At 35.9% G+C, this 14,538-nt stretch overlaps 1 long non-coding RNA gene across 1 annotated transcript in view; it reads left to right on the forward strand.

The window, feature by feature from the left end:
- Nucleotides 1-7,492, forward strand: part of LOC145669147 (uncharacterized) — a 99,530-nt gene extending 92,038 nt beyond the window's left edge. The window contains exon 4 of the long non-coding RNA XR_014128146.1: nt 7,316-7,492. This is a non-coding gene — a long non-coding RNA (uncharacterized LOC145669147). The remainder of the gene's footprint in view (nt 1-7,315) is intronic.
- Nucleotides 7,493-14,538: the final 7,046 nt, after the last annotated feature.

The following is a 14,538-nucleotide window of genomic DNA, read 5'->3' on the forward strand; positions in this document are numbered from 1 at the left end:
TAGCAGTAAAATTAACATGAAAAGTGGTTTTTGCTGCCAGAATGATTTGCTGTAGAATCTGCGGACTAATAAAAGGGTGGATGTTTTGCAAAGCTAGAGTTAGAAACGTCAATAGCTGGTCTAATGAAACAGGAGCGTCAATTGGATGTGGATGGGTTTGAACTGGTGCCGGTGGTCGCAAGGGAGCAACGATGTTCAGGATGATCTTGAATAGGCTCTGGCTTTGCCTTTCACTTGTAACTGTAGGCCGGATGCTGCTCATTACAAGTGGCGCATTTTGGTGGCAATTCCAAGTTATCACAAGTCGGGATGTTATGAGGACCAGCACAATAGCCACATTTACTGGAACTTTTACAATCAGATGTGTGATGGGAATTGTAGACCTGGCAACGTTCACAGCGGACCGGCATTGGAACTGGTGTTCGTGATGGTTCGACTCTGTACTTGTGATTATAAATGTATGCACCTGACGCTAGTAACTCATCAATGGTGTCTTGATGGTTTGTAAGCACACGAACCATATAGGTAGGACCTTTATCGTTTCGAATGCGTATTACTTTCGTAATAGTGTGGCCCTCTAGCTTGAGCTCCTCTTGGACCTCTTCATCTGTATAGGAGGGGTCAATCCCCCAAATAACGACAGATAACAATGGTGGTCGCTTTGGTGGAGGCTGCTTACGTGTGGAGGAGTTCAGAGATTGAATCTTTGCATTTGGACCAAAAGTGTCAATAGGCACTTTGTTTTTTATTGTGGTAAGGAGAGTTGGGTCCGGTGTTTTTAAAATGATACCATTTCTCGTATGAACAATTTCTGAAATAGCTGCTCGAGGGAGGTATTTGCGCAGTTGTATGGCAACAAACTTCGCATTGCTGAACTTTACGTCGAAATTAGTGAGCAACATGGAATGAACTGAAGGTGAGTAGATCCATCAGAATGATTTGAAGTTGTAGTTATGTCCATGGGAACTTGATTTAGATCTGAGTTAGAAGAGAGATGTTGCTTTTTCGGAGGTGGAGATTGTTGATGACGTTCGACATAACTGTCTGTATGTTCTGATGGATGTGGCGATCTGCTACAGACAGAACCAGAAGAGAGGACTGAAGTTGCAGAGGAAACTGAGGCTTGAGAACCTCGCCGCTGCTGTGATTTGCTAATAGTAGAAGTGTGGCTCGGATCCTTGCGTGTCCTGCCCTTCGGGGTGCTCTCGGAGGGTCCAGCTAGAACTTGAGTTAACCCTGTATGTTTGCCTTTCATCGTTTTGCCTGATCCTAGCCGCGGGTCCGCCATCAAAAATCCGCCCCTGGGCTGATGCCCAAATGTAAATGCAAAGATGTGTGCCTCTAGATGTGTGATGAATGATGAGAGATGATAGTTTCACCCTCCAGCACTGAAAAGCGCTGTCAATCCCAGAGAGAGCGTATGCGTGCTAGTCTCGATTGTGCGTATGCTACACAATGTTCTCGAAAGCACGTTAACACTTCCCAGTTAGGCTAGGCTTTATACAAAAGACAGCTTATGAAAGTATGTGTGCACATCTTCATTCTTGTGGTCTATTCATTGTAACACTAAACAAAAATCCTTACGCAGTAATTTCCATCACTGTCTTCTGAGTATACCCTCTATTGATCCTAGCCCCATCAGGTATTTTTTCGGCGCAGCCGATGCTCCTGTATAGTAGGAGTGGTTGCCGGAAAAAGAAGGAAGCTCTCATTCTCTCTTGATATTATATAACCCCTTGCCCGATCTCTGTGCTGCCACCTGCCGGGAAAGCTGAGAAATTCTCTAAAGGTATTTAAGAAGAGAGGAGTCGATCTAGGGCCGGTGCCTACCACATCAACTAGCGAGCAAAGGTTTTAATCTGTTTTCATTCTTATATTATTTCTTCTTTCGAGTTATAACACAAACTCAGCATTTAATGTAGAACGGTGCAAAATTGGTATAGTAATACTTCAAAAATATTGGTTCTCCTACTTACTGTACGATAAATCTAATCAGCAAATTCTGAAATTGAACAAAATTCACAATCGTTCACACCTGATGATTAAATGTTAAACAGATGACATGAGCACACTTGTGAGAGGATTTCCTGCATTCTCAAAATACAAAATGAAAGATAATAAAACGAAAATGCCACTATTAGAATTTAAAGAGATACATACAACTGGATTATGAGGAACAGTGTATTGTTTCTGGGATATTGTTCACGGTCGTTTTAAAGTCATTTAATTGTCACAGAACACCATAAATTATTATTATTATTATTATTATTATTATTATTATTATTATTATTAATATTATTATTAATAATAATAATAATAATAATAATAATAATAATAATACCCTATTTTTATTTTCCTTACTCTTAGTTAAACTTATACATACATAATTTAAGTGAATGTTTTCAGGCCTGAGAATTCTTATTCTGATCTATAATAGTTTTTTTTTTTTTCTTAAGACTTCCGAGCTATGCTATGTGTAAGAGTCGAAAATCTTAAAGAACGGTTTTGTCCGTCTGTCGACAGAGCAAAATCGGTGAAAGATATCGAAATGCTGTTTTCTTTGTAATTATTCAGTGTCCCAAGAAAAGGATCTATCACCTCTGTTAACCTTTTACTAAAACTAGAAATGGTTCAAATTTATCATTACTTCCGGTTTCAATATTGATATCCAGAAAACAAAAGCAGTAAAAGAGATATCGATTAGATATGTACACGAAAATCGTGAAACAATATGCATTTGGAAGCTAGAACCAATCAGTAATAAAATTCTGCATACTCTAATCTCTGCATACTATTCGGTTCAAAATCTCTTATCGTCGCGAATTCTGTCGAGGAATTTGAAGCTTAAAATATACAAAACGATAATTATGCCTATTGTTCTGTATGGCTGCGAAGCATGGTCACTTACTCTGAGGGAAGAACATAGACTGAAAGTATTTGAGAACAAGATCCTGAGACGAATATTCGGACCCAAGAGGAACGGGAATGGGGAATGGCGGAAACTTCATAACGAGGAACTACATAATTTATATGGTTTACCCAACATTGTTAGGGTCGTCAAGTCTAGGAGGCTTAGGTGGGCGGGTCATGTAGCTAGAATGGAAGAAAGTAGAAACGCTTTCAAAGTCTTGACTGGAAAGCCAATCGGAAAACGACCATTAGGAAGACCTAGGCGCAGATGGGAGGACAATATTAAGATGGATCTCGCAGAGATTGGAATACAAAGTAGAAACTGGATGCAGTTAGCTAAGGATAGAAATCAGTGGAGAGCTTTTGTGAACGCGGCATTTAAACTCCGGGTTCCATAGTCCATAGAGTTAGTTAGTTAGTTATACTCTAATCTTTACTTAATGAGACCACTGCCAATGAAATTCTTAATTATCTCTTCGTAGAGTAATAATTTATTAATTATTCTCAAATTCATTAATAAAATTAACGTATTTTTTTTAAAAATAAACTCTTACTTGTACTGAACACAGTTTAGAAGTTTTGATAACAAGAATCCATTATGCTTTTGTAATCAATATATAGAGGAAGTTCGGATATTATGGAATACGATTTTTGTTTCGCTTGTAACTCAGATAAGAATTGCACATTGAAACAAAAAGGAAAACAAATATACTCCTTACATATTTGGTTTTATTTATGCGTATCTCGATAAAGAAGTTTCGATACAGGTGTGGGCAAAACTTATAATTTGTAAAGAAACCACTTTGGATGGTGATATGAAATAGTCGAGTAATATGGAATACAAATGCTATATAGAAAAAAAAATGATTTTTCTGTTGAACATCCAATGAATACAGTGACAATATTTAAAAATTCTGAATGCCAAGCCATAACTGAATGTAATTACTTGCAAAAGTCACAAATATAATACTCTGCTTCAGGATCGGCACAGTCATTGTGTGCTCACATTAAACATGATGAACGCTGGACACAAGCTCACCGCTTGTATCATCAGAAAATTTGCTGTAATAAAAAATACGCTTAGCATTCTTGTCATCATAAATGTATGTTTAATTGCCCAATACCGATAGATATTTTTGTAATCGAAATACGGAATACCATACTTTTCTTGCGGGTATACCATATTGCCCTCCACGCCAACTTGGAAACGAAAGAGCTATTAAACGAATTCGAAGGCTTATAGGATAGTGACGCTTATCAAACTACCACTCTGTATATCCAACGTCATAGTAAACAAAGAATTGTTGTTCTATTACACTGGTATACAAATTTTGATCAAGGTCGTGCTTATGTTGGTTTTTCGTCGGTTTCTTAATGATTTGCATCCGCTGAAAGCGACTATGGCAGTTATTTTCCCATAATGTCAAAATTTGTGATGATATAAGCATATCTGATTTTATTGAAACAGTAACATATTATACAATTGTATCTTATGAGTACATTGAACTACAAGCGCAACACAAACACTGTAGTCGTGCTTCTGTTGATTTTTCATTGGTTTCTTAATGATTTGAACCCGCTGAACAAGAATATAGTAGTTATTTTCCTGTAATGTCAAAATTTGTAATGATATATGCATATTAGATTTTACTGAAACAGTAACATATTATACAATTGTATCTAATAGGAACATTCAACTACAAACATAACACACACATTTTGGACATCAATTTTCTGGGTAACAAAAATCTACATAACAATACATAAATACCAAAATATGTGAATATTGCATTTCTTATAAAAAATATACAAAAGTACTTGAGATTGGAAGAAAGTGTTCATCAAGTACTGGAATTCCGTAATTAAAAGTGAAGGTTAGTGGTTCTTTTTCTTTTGTGGAAAACGTATACTTCGTCACGAAATAGCCCCAAATAACTTATAATCACCCATCATTGCACAGTCCAACATTCCTTGGTATCTGCTTTCCATTACCTCAGTGTCCTTATGGAAACGTTCCCTGTGCTCTTCGCTAACATCTCCTAAATTCTCCCTAAAGAATTCCAAGGGTGAATTAAGCATATGTAATTTTAAAAACATTCTACATAACAATGCTCGATATTGATCAATTAATGTCTTAATGTGGTAATCCAACGCTTCATTTCGGTTATGGACAAGAAATCCCGTCAACAACTTATGAAAAGCCTCCCAAGCGTCTCTTTCCAACTCTGTCATTTTTTGTTTAAGTGTAGCACTATTAAGCACGACACGAATCTGAGGCCTTGTGAAAATGCCTGTTTGCCTCTGATAAAGCTGGCAACATTTATTTGATACATTGTGGGTCAGGCGAATTGCGATCCAGAGCTCTCACAAATTGTTTTACCAATCCCAGCTTAATATGTAATGTTCACATGAGAATCTTCTCCCTGGGCACTAATGCTTCATTTATCACATTATGTGTTCCTGGAATAAGCTCCGTTCTTTCAGGCCACACGGTTTGATCATAATGCTGGTTAGTTGCCCGTTTGTCCCACAGACATAGAAAGCAGGAATATTTAGTATAACCACTTTACAACCCAAGAAGAAAACCAATAATTTTGAAATCCCCACACACGCCGCATTGATGTTCCTCATATTTAATTTTCTCTAACATCAGCTTCACACTTGAATAACTTTCCTTCATGTGGATGGAATATGCAACAGGGATTGAAGGGTACTGGTTTCCGTTATGCAAAATAATAGCCTTCAGACTAGTACTCGAACTGTCCATGAACAGTCGCCATTCCTTTGGTTCATATTGAAAGCCAATTACCATAAAAAGGGCCACCGATATATGTACAGTAGCACAATGTATCCTCAACAGCAAAATAAATGGAAAAACGTTGATGTCTGCTTCTGTACTTATATAATTTGCAGGAAGGAAGTAGGAAGTTCCACTCTTTGAGTCATGATGCTAGCAATTCGGACTTATTTTTCGGTAATTGTAGATCTCTAATCAGATCATCTAGTTCTTTTTGGTTCAGTAAATTAGGTTTCTCACTATCTTCCAAAACGAACGAACTATCTGAACTGTCGGAATGAGCTGCTTCTTCACTGAAAACCGTTTGGGGTGGAGGTGAGGGAATAGGGAGTTCACTATGCGGAACAGATGCTCGGGAGGATGGTATGTTTGGGTATTGTAGATTACGTCTGTTTTTGCCTTTCTTGTAGTGCATCAAGTCGATTATGCTAAATTAACAATCATCATGATGGTTGGTAGGTTCTCTCCACACGCGCGGAATGGCATGGCAAAAGGCACGCTTTTCCTATTCCCACGCAACTAATGTTCCAGGGTCGACCTGCAATTACCACAAGACACATGTGGGGTCCATGGCTTGTCAAGATCCCTAACCGCCATTCCGAAGTAAGCTTTATATTCTGCACAAAATTTTGTTCTAGGCACTATCCCATGCTTCACCTGCTTCGGAACAATATAGTATCCACACACATGACAAAAGGAATCCGCACGTAGCTTGCACTTCCGACCCGGCAACATGTTGTTCAAATACATTAACTACACACTGACACTTACACATTGACATTAAACTACACGCACATACACTCAGATAGCCTTATACGATAATGTAAAATAACTGTGGAAATTGTGCAAGCAGCACTTTTCGACCATTTCATTACTACCAGAATTGCTACAGCTTAATTATTGATTAGACTCTATTTAATCAATTTACAATTCTGCTATGAAACTTTAGAATCTATATTCTCGGTTTGCTACTTCGAACAATTTATCTTTAATAACAAATGCACTACCACCTAGCGAGCATCGAAATAAATGCACGAAAATTGCTCTGCATAAACCAGTATAGGTAGAAAAATAAAACATGCTTATATCACTGAAAATATTGACACTACATAAAAATAAGTGCCGGATTCGTGTTCAGGGGGTCAAAATACATAAAGATTCATCAAGAAATAATAATAAGCAAAATTTTGTTTACCAGTGTTACATTTCAATAGGAAAATACAGGTTGTAAAACACTTACCTGTAAAAGTTTTCAGTAATAAGAAATCAGATTTTCAAGTATACCAACACAACGAATGTCACAGTCCGAATCGGAATCGGAACTGTAGAGCATCATGGGAACACGAGGTAGTAGTTTCCTTCCTCTCCGCTTCGAAGAAACACATCACAGGTGAGATAATGAGGTATTCCATATTACCCGACAATTCCATAATACCGGAACTTCCTCTACTATTGGAAGTTAAAATATACTGAAAGAATTAGCTGTAACGAAACTAACAGTTTGTCTAATTTTAGACTAGTGATTAGTATTAGCTTAGTTTAATTTTAATTTTCTGAAAGTAACTTGTTTTGTTCATATACTGTGAGATGTTTTGTTTTAACACCCAGGTGGAGCGAATCCCAAGATTTGATCATCAAATGACTTAACTTTAATATGTGTTGGAAAATGTTAACTCCGCTTTATAACATCTGTTACAACGGAAGGTGTTAACTGATCTTTTCCACACGACTGTACTTTCCGGATAATGTACTTTTCTTTCATTTAATAAAGTATTTGGCATGTGATTTGACTTCTTTATACTTATATATTAATACTATTTACCTATTGGTTGGTTGATTGATTAGAGCTTACATGCGTGACTTTCAGCAGTGAAGCTCTATGAAACTTGGAGCTACAACTTAACGTGAGATCCGAATGACATGAGCTTCCGCCAGAGATGGTGTGGGTCAATGAAAACTTGACCCATGACCCATTGACCCAACCAACCAGTGTGACCCACCATTATCTTGTCTGACCTACTCTGACCCACCACTTCCCATGACCCACTCTGACCCACCAAAACCCAACGCCATTGACTCTAACCCATGATCTATACACTCCTCTTCAATGACTAAAGAGTTTACACTTCTAATAAACACGGCTGTGAAATCATCACTAATTGGAGTTTGAATTTTTACAATCAAATGCTCAGGCACCACTCTGTTACATTACCGGTTGATGTGTCCTTTACGATATAAAATGGTAAAATGTTTGTCATGGGCCAAATTACGATGATATCATATACAATTATTTCTTGTTTGAATTACAGATACTTTTAAGTGAAAAATAAGACGAAAGTCTCAAATCAAGATAAAGTAGGCCAACGACAAAAAGTGTAAAATTCAACTGTGTTTCGAAAGCCATAGGAAGTCCTATCGCTATTGTTACAATTACAAATATTAAATCCAGAGGTTCATTTTTCACTTAGATATTCTCATTTCAGGTAAGTAAATAGAAACAATTGAAAAAGGAAGAAGAATGGAGGAATTGAAAGTAAAACGTGGACAAATTCGCCAGTGTTCACAAGATGCTGCCTACAATGCACTGAGCAGAGTGCTTCGGTAGGTCAGAGTGGGTCACGTCCTATTGATCCACTTTCCACTCACAAATCTTAACAAACGACCCACTGACCCACTCCATCTGTGCTTTCCACCAGGGAACTTGAGTCTCCCATGCTAAAGACGCATGTGCTTAACATACAACTACAACGAAATTCATATTATTTCTCTGTGTATGGAAGAATGTTGTCATATATGCCTTATGTGTCAATTTGTTTCGCAGAAAACAGCCTTCTAATATTAAACTAAAAATAATAATAATAATAATACACCTTCCCAATTCCTACAGGTCTAACAAGAAGAAAATAAGTATTCTCACAGGCCTACCAACAAGCATTTTCAATATTTATGAATTAGAGTAACACGTACGAACGTCTCCAAAAGTGCATTATGAATTCTCCTTTTCCTGCAACCCAAAAGCAGAGCGGTTGGGTTGGTTGAGAATTACAAAGCGTTGGAGCAAACCTCAATTTTGTTACAAATATATCTGTGGCAAACTGCAAATAACAGAATAAAATAAATTGTGAAGGATAACGGTTTTAATATTGTGAGGGAAATGGATGACATAAAAAGTAACAAAATGATGTTACTTAAGCAGTTCATACAAGATGAATGGCAAGAAATAAATATCAGAGGAAAGTAGTTTCTTTCCTTAAAAAAAACGTAAAAAAAGAAAAAAAAACTTACATAATGGAAAGCTTTAATATAAAAGCCTAACAGCACAACAAACATCCACAAGAAACGGAAAGAAAGACAAACACAGAATAAGGGGCACCATGGGCGTAGGAGATTTCTGGGCTTCCCATACAAGATAAAGAGATGGGACCTAGGTATAAAAACAATTGTTTAATAGTAATAATAATAATAATAATAATAATAATAATAATTATTATTATTATTATTATTATTATTATCATTATTATTATTATTATTATTATTATTATTATTATTATTATTATTATTATTATTATTATTATTATTATTATTATTGAAAACTTGTCTCCTTTCCAAATCTCTGAATCTGCCTAAGAGCATGTCTGCATATAGCGGTCATCTGTTCAGTTTTTGTCAATGAGCGCTCTCAAAGACCAAATGCGATGGAAATCTCCGAGAGAGAGCAACAAAAAACTTTCTTATAATAAATTCTAGGTCAAAGTTCGACGAACTTGCTTTTGACAGGTTTGGTTTTCTTTCTTTTTGGGAACAGAAAAGTTTTGGACACTAGAAATTATAGTATATAATATTGCAAATTTGCAAGTGGATTTTTTATATTGCAATTTCTGGAAATAAAGAAATTGTCATTAGAAGATATTATTTTAAAAATTAAGATTTATTACTTCAGCTATCCCAAGTCTTAGGGTCCCCCTATACCTCGCTCCCCCAACTGAAGATCGATATCGAAAATTTAGTATATGGAATACACCTGAAACAAGAATGAAAATCTAAATGATTTTTTCCACTTCCCTACTAAGGTTGAGGGAGAAGCGGGTGAACCAGAAGAAACATATTAAGCCAAAAAGTTTGTTAAAATAAAAGTAGTTATACTTCCCCTTAATAGAAAACTATCACTGTAATTTATCTTTTAATTCTCTTTCTGATTTTCATTAGAAATCAGCGATAGTAACCACACTTGACATAGTATAGCATTATACTCTGTAATTTTTCACATCTAAGCAAATCGGAAACTGAAATTCCTGTGATGTTAAAGTGGAATTTTCTACAAAATAATGATAATTCATTGTTCTTATTTCTATCAGGCTTCTGCATTTTGCTGAGATTGGCAATTTTCAAAAAAAAAAAAAAAAAAAAAATGCTAATTTTCGCTACCGCGTTTCGAGGTAATTGGTAGCGGAAAGAGTAAAATTTGTCGACTGTCAAATCTCGACAGTTTGTTAAAAAATATTTCATATTTCATGTTGTTATTTCTTTATCACAAAAACATTTCTGATTAACTCTATTTCATGTTAAATTACTGAGCATATACACTCCGCTTAAAAGCAAGAGGCAACTATCACTTTGTAATTAGGCCATCCAAAATACAACTTCTTATCCCATAATCGTGTCTGGTAGAGAGACAACCTCTCTATTCTTCTTTCCTCTTTCCCATATTAAAATCAACAACAACACGAGCTCAATTCCAATTTCATAATATACATATATTATTGTCAATTAAGTGAAAGGATAAAAATGAGACGAAACGAGATTCATAAGTTGGTGAAGGGAAAAACTTAAACATATCTCAATGAAAAATTGAAACCAATAGATATCTGGTAGAGGTACGGAAGTGAGACATAGAAAGAAAGGGAGATAGAAGAAGAAAAATGAAAGGGAGCACAAATAAAAATACTGGATTTAAATGTAGTGAGAAAAGAATCTAACATTATAAAGTTCCGTTTCTAGAAATACAACAATAATATAGAAATAATGTTTTTATAAAGTTTTGTTATAACTATTTTAATATACGTAGAGTATGCTTGAAAAATTCATTAAGGTACTTTCAAAATTAATAATAAACTTAGTGGAAAAATTAAATACTTAATTTCCAATGTAACTGAAAAGTTTCGAGACACAACCAGAATCATGCCAAAAGTTTAACTGACATCCTGTCTTTCCACTTGCTTCTGTTGCAAATTCCGTAGTGTTCATTAAACATACTGATCTGAAATACATTATAATAAACCTAGTAGATAGCATAGGACATATCTTCCATTAACGACTACTAATACAAATTAAAAAAAAAAGAAAAAGAAAAAAGAAAGTATAGAAAAAAGATAGAAAGAAAAATTAAATGAACACTATTTTACTGCAAATTTCTATCAGAGAGAGCCTACATTAAAATTCGAAATTGTATCATAATGAAAAGTTACAAATGTTTAAGAGGAAAATTGGATGTTGGTTCGTTATAGATGTAGCAAATCTTGCTATTTCATATTTCATACGTGAATAAAACAAATTGAATTATAGGATGGAAACGAATTTTCTGCCAAATTAATATAAATAAAATTTCTCTTCAAATCACCAAAAAGGAGGCCATTTTCTACTCATTTCTGAATATTTGTCTGTTCCGAACACCCACTCTAGATTTCACCTATTACGGATATAACGTTGTAATTCGCAATGATAGAATGAACACGCTAGAACTGAAACGGGTCATCTCAGTGACATGGTGATACAATTAAGACTGTAACCCACAGGATAAAAGAGACTTTACTTATTTCCTTCACACTAAGTATGTGTTTATGTGTGTATGTGTAAGAGAGAGATTCAGAAGAGAAAGATGCAAGCCATAATGAGGAAACGTCAAGAAAGATGGATAGAGAAAGAAAGAGAGACGAATATAAATATGAAAACTAACTATGATTAATCTGTATGATGAAGACCATGCACACTGTTTATTCGGATTCTCGCCAGTGATGCCTTGTAACTTCTCCAACCAACGTTGGTAGCGAATGTTTTATTAGAAAATGCTACCCGACTAGCGTGATTTTCCGTTTGGGAGTCTAGGGCCGTACCAGTACACCATCAGTTTCTTTACTCGAAATATACTTAAAAAATATATAGTGTTTCTTTCTAAGAACAATAACATGAAAAGTGGACCAATTAGGTGTTTCGAATTGTCCTAGTAGCCTCCATTGTTATTATTTTGCCATTTCCGAACCAACACTTGTAAATCGTCTCTATCATGATACAGGTGTTCGCTGCAACATTCTTACGGATTGCTCGTTTAGTATGAGAAGTCACCCTTCCACTCTTCATGATCACTTTGTGAAAAAGAAAACCTTTGACTTGACCAGGATTTGAACTTATAATACTCGTAAATCCCGGCGTTACCCCTATACTACTTTTTTAAAAAGAAAACATCAACCGATTCTACCTCAGTTTCCTCGTATACAAGGCCTTTTTGACTTTTACGAAATTCGACAGGGACACGAACACATACAGGGGTCTCCAAAGTTGACCGGAACTTTTATTTCTTAAGAGGAAATAGATAGCACAAAAAGCACCAAACTATGAAAGCTCTTCAAAGTATTCTCCGTGCGCGTCGAGGCACCGTTGCCTTAGTTGTGGCATTTCCTTGATTCCTTTGGCGTAGAAAGAACTTGGTTGTTATCGTAGCCACTGGAGAACACCGTTCGCAGTGCTTCATCTGTTGTGAATTTATTCCCTCCCAGATGGTCTTTAAGAGGTGCAAACAAATAATAGTCACTGGGGGCTAAATCTGAAGTGTAGGGGGATGGGATAGAACTTTCCAACGCATTTCGGCCACAGTTGTTGTTGTCACATTGGCCGTGTGGATTTCCAGACAACATCCCAAGTCTTGTCTTGCGAAATGACTTTCCTACAGCACCACTCAATAATGTGGAGTAATACTGTGCATTAATTGTGCTTCCTTTGTCCAGAAAATCCACATAGATAACACCCTTCATGTGCCAGGAGACACTTGCTATGATCTTTCCAGCGGACGGCAGCTTCCGTTCTTCGCGAAACTTTTCACACTATTCGTACACTCTTTGTACATCGTACATCGTTTGTTCACCATACTGTGCTTACAAGCTTCTGAAAAATTCAGCTAGTTTAACTTGCTCCTTCACAAGAAATTTGATTTCACACCGCTGCTCCACAGCCAAAGATACACCGCTTGCCGCCACGTTCGCTGCAACTGCTGCGCATGCGCCAAATACATCCTGCCGGGCGCTACTTACTCGAGAAGGAATACATTACGTCACCCACAAGTTTCATCATGATCCGGCTATTCGTCGATTATTTACGTACGAAAATCGCGGTCAACCTTGAACGACCCTTGTACATATCCAGGACAGTTAAAATTCCAAAGGCTCTCCCACCAGGAATGGAACCCTGGGAATTGTACACCACTACCCTGTCACCTGAAACTATAGCTTAAGTCTTACTAAGTTCAGCTCTGCTCTTTGGCACGAACCGGCTTCTTACCGTCAGGGTATTTACACCAAAGTGCAAGTCAAAATTCATTTATTCGACGACCTGGAGACAAATTAGTTGCCACTAATAAAGGAAACAACATACAATCCAGGAAAAATTACAGAAATAATATACTATGCAGTAGTTACGTAGTGCAAGTTCAAAAGTACACTTATAATAATAATAATAATAATAATAATAATAATAATAATAATAATAATAATAATAATAATTATTATTATTATTATTATTATTATTATTATTATTATTATTATTATTATTATTATTATTATTATTGTAAATATTATGCTTCACTGTGTAGTTGTCATTTTAACATATATTTACCTCAATATGTAGAGTCAATCTAACGAACATTTTTTGAAGATTAGGCAGTTGTTCCATTTACTCTTCCGTTTCCAGAAAATTCACGCACTTGATGTTTCTCCACCATAAAGTCCGTATGACATGTGATGGGATCGATCTTTCGTATACGTAAAAGTCGGGACCAGTACTACACATGTTATTGTCAAATAATTCAATATTGCGTGCAGCGTTTACTTGCGTCTTGTGCGCGTTTTAGTCTTTTGTAGTAATTATTATTGATAATATTTTGTACCGGTAATTTTTGTCCTTACGTACTGTTCTTATTCTTCTCTATATTTTAAAAATAAATCCAAATAAATGTCTTCATAATTACTTTTATTTTGAATATCAACGTCATTTACAATTGATAAAGAACAAAAATTTAACGTTCCAACGTAGCTGTAAAAATTAAGAAACAAAAAGAGGAAGTTTTAGGCTTCGAACACATACTTCCAAAAGAGGCAATACAGAACTTGAACTTGCGTGTTACTGAGCGAAATCATCATGGTCAAGCGGTTTTAGGTAGTTGGCTGTATACTTTGGATGTACATGAACATGGAATCGAACTCATATTTTTACACTTTCGTTTTTTACTTTTTGCAAGCTACGTCGGGATGTGGAGGCAAACACCAGTATCATGATAGAGATGATTTACAGATGTTGGTTGGGAAAAGGCAACTAATAACTATGGGGGCTACTAGGATATTCGAAACAGTTAGTTGTTTTGTTGTATCCACTTTTCATGTTATTGTTCCTAGAAAGAAACAATATAGCTTTAGACAAATATGTTTCGGGTAGAGTACCAGTGGTGTATTGGTACCGCCCTTGACTTCGAAACGTAAAATTTCGATTCGAATCCCAATCATATAGTATCTTTTTTCTTATAAAACATTCACTACCAGCATTGGTTGAAGAATTTACAAGCCATCACT

The sequence above is a fragment of the Thermobia domestica genome, chromosome 13 (genome assembly GCF_964235325.1).
Source record: "Thermobia domestica chromosome 13, izTheDome1.hap1.1, whole genome shotgun sequence".
NCBI classification, from domain to species: Eukaryota; Metazoa; Arthropoda; class Insecta; order Zygentoma; family Lepismatidae; genus Thermobia; species Thermobia domestica.